This window comes from Epargyreus clarus, unplaced genomic scaffold, assembly GCF_041222505.1.
Source record: "Epargyreus clarus isolate Ecla_fem2 unplaced genomic scaffold, WU_Ecla_fem_2.2 ptg000010l, whole genome shotgun sequence".
Classification (NCBI taxonomy): domain Eukaryota; kingdom Metazoa; phylum Arthropoda; class Insecta; order Lepidoptera; family Hesperiidae; genus Epargyreus; species Epargyreus clarus.
In genome coordinates, this window is record NW_027332218.1 from 6,619,760 (window position 1) to 6,623,762 (window position 4,003).

A 4,003-nucleotide genomic window follows, 5' to 3' on the forward strand; every position below is an offset into this window, starting at 1 on the left:
TAACAAAGAGACAATTACCCTAATTAGGAAATTTAACGTTTACATACTATCGTTTTAATCAAATTTAGTTAACCCTAACCACAGCTTTTACAAAAATGACTGACTATCTAAAATGCTGCTTTTTCTCATTGGAATTACATACAATACATCATGTTCACGTTAATGTCGTTACAGAGGGGAAAAAAGGGTTGTACATAAACCCCACTACTTATTAATTAGTGTGAATTAGGATTAATAAAGTGATGGGAGTTGTTATCAGAGGTTAGCTGTTTTATATAGATGTGATGGTATATGTATATAAGGGTTTATTTGAATATTTTATGATAATGATAAAAAAATATGAAAATTGAATAAATAAAATCACATGAAGAAACAAATTGTAAGCTTACATTAGCTATTAAACCCTTCCGCGCTTCGCTTCGGGAAAAAAAAGGTATATTTTTGGCTCGACTTGGCGGAGGCACTACCGTGCTTCCAGATAAAAACACTTAAATAGAAATGCAACGCGTAAATATAAAATCAATACATCGACTTCTTAACGAGTTATGTGATCACAAAAATACGAAAGCACATTTTTTTAAATGATGTTATGTAAATTTCGACTCGATCGCATTGTATGCTAGTATAACCTGGATCATAGTTTTCTGAAGTGTAGTTGCTATCATATCACGGAGTACGAGACAGCCACATCACTGCCAGTGTTCTTAAAATATATTTATAAGAAATTGGTGTAAAATATACATAGTCATATTCTAGGACTAAATTAATTATATAATCTTTCAATGTTTCAAATAAATTTATAGTATTTTAATATTGATACATCTGTTACATATTATGTCAATTAATGATGTTATACATGCGACATATTTATAAATAATAAATGATGTACCCATCACCTCGCTCTGTAGGCTACTAGCATTGTAATAGATTTACAAAGGCCTATGTTGATTAAAAATATCAAGTAATAACGTCGTCATATTAAAATGTCTCATTCAGCTTACTACATGGAGACAAAAACTCACATCACCTTTGTTTTCGATGACGGAAAAATGTTGACAATTGCTTAAAATACATAAGAAAATGTATAACAAATGTTATTACGCATCGTGAACTATGTACCGGTTTCCTCTTTAAATTGTCAACAATATTTTCGAAAGACTTGAGCAACATCCTTGACATAATTTATTTTTAAATTTTACTGACTATACAATTCGTATTTGTCATATATTACAAATAAATGTATATGTTTGTTAAAATATTAAGCAATATTTTTTTGCTTTTACAGTTAGTGATTGTATGGACCATAAGGCTTGTCATACATATTTAAGACAGAAAACTATATAGATCCTTTCCAAAGGAATATGTTTATAAATTGTTCAAAGGATGCAAACAAAATATTATGCATGATTGTAATTTATAGGTTGTTCATATAGAATTGAAATTAAATCGAAGTATAGAGTATGAATTAAAGATCAGCGTAGATATTTGTGTATTTACTAAGTACGATTAGTGATGTAATCGAATAATTTTCTGACTCCGAGCCTGTTCTTTAGATAGAACGTAGAGTAGATAGTTAGCTCAATTTTATCTTGAACTTAGCCTTTTTTATGTGTTCCATTATCCGGTTGTAGAAAGATAGATGTGTTCTAATAGTATATAAAAGTCTACCTCATTCATTTTATTTCTGATATTTTTTCCAATGAATTATCTGGTGAATTATCAACCAGATCCTATTTTACTAAGATTCAAGGCATGTTTAATTATTATTCATTATGTATTAAAAATGTTTCTGTACTTAAAATGTAGGTGACAATTTAATTTGCCAATAATTAGGAAGTGTTTGTTATCGTTGCCAAGAATAATTTGAATTATTTATTAATTTAAATAGTATTGTGATGTGATAGATCTCGACTAGAACGACTATTTTTCTACCAATTAACTTATGCCTACTTACTTGAAGTAGTATAAAGAAATGGTAGATCAATAGTTTTAGTCTTAATATATTAATATGAAATAGACCCAAAGAGGGTACTGATATTTTATTAGTACTTGAAATACAGTTTGTATTCATATAAAATACTGTTATTCAGATAATTATACTTGTTCATTGTTACAATAGTGATTATTATTATAAACAAGTAAATGTTGAATGTTCTGAGAAATAATGTACCTATTTATGTATTTGTTATATGTATAAGAATGTTCGCACATGACAAATGTTAAATATTAGAATTATGTAGATTGTATTTTTAGTTGGTAGTTTTATTTTTGTTAATGAAATGTGCCTAAAAATATAACATTATCTACACGAAACTATATCAATACAAGCTTGTAGGTAAAAATGTAAAATTGTATTGTAGACCTAAGCGACTTATCATAATGTTTACAATATCGTCGGTCTATATATAACGTTTCAACTTTTTAAAAATATTCTCTCCTGTTGAATCTTTAAATAATTTTGTAGTTAGGATATATTAATTTAAAAATTTTACGACTATATTATCTGGTTCTCGAGGAACTTTTCACAATTTACTAGTCATCTTTTGCTGTTGTCGTGTGACGTTTTGTTATGTATTAAAGAAGTCTAAAATGTTATACAACTTCTTGTTATTACAATTGTTGTAAACGCATGTCCTAATAAATTATTTCTGAATAACGAACAAATTATTTTATTTCAAAGAAACTTTACGAATTACCAGTAATTAATTTTATTTCCTAAAATATTTTGTAAATCTTGAGTTTCCGTGTCAAAAAAGCGTAACAGATGCAAACAAAATTATATGTTTAAAACTATATGTTTTAAGTATGAAACAGTGTTCGAATGAAATGATGATCCAATGAAAAAAGGAAAAATAATAAAAGCTCGTAAAATTCTTATAATTTATTCATAACTTAGTTATGGTATTAAGTTTCTTATATCTAAAACTTATCCAGTGCTAATATGTATGGGATACAATACAATACTAAATAGGTATTTGTCAAACCAAACGGAAGATATCGAGAATAAAATTTCTTGTTAATTTAGAAGAGTAAGGGTAGCAGTTGGTGATACAACATCGAAACATTGAATTTATCCCAGAAAATGATATTATCAGAAAGGAATATTTTGATCTGTTGAAGGATTTGTCAAATTTTAAAGTTAAGACACTTCAGTCCCTTTTAGTTAAATATACTGAATACTTACAATATTTTTTTACAAATGTTCATTACTATTAAATGAAGACAGTCGTTAAAATTAAAATCAAGATATAAAAATCTTACATTGAGATTTATGGTCCGTTACTTTGTAAAAAATAACATAATTACTATCAGCCTAGATCTTAATCCTATTACTACTTTAATAAATGATTATCATCTAAAGTTTTCTATAAATAAATGTTTCATGTGTCTGTATTTACCAAACATGTTAATGTTTGATCTAAAGTTAACGTTATTAGTTACACACCGAATTACTTATTTATTAAATTGGCATAGTTATTTTTTACAAATTGAGTTTTTATTACGTGTAATTCAAACGTTGATTGTTTTTGTTTGAATTAAATGTAGATACACATAGATGAATGTGCTGACCGTATAAATTGCGATGATATTATATTGATTTAAAAAAATAACAAATATGCAATGTCTTCGTCTGTAGATGTAGTAGACGTAGTACACTTTCTGTAAACTATTTAAATTAAAATACAAACTTTTAGTACAGTTTACGCACAGACTTGTGTGCGAATCGAACATACGTTTAATGCACACATCGCATCACATTAACTGCACAATAATTCACGCACATGATAGGACCTACATGGTAGACACATAACCCTTATCGGTATGAGTTCTTGTTATTGCGTTAATACCTAGCACCCATAATAACCCAGGTCTTGTAAGTTACAGTAACAATTCAGGTCCAAGTGCTAACACAAACTCCAAGTATCCGAAATTACTCTGGTCTGTGCGGCAGTGGCCATCGCATATGGTTATACGGACAGATCTGAATGGTTACGGTGACAGA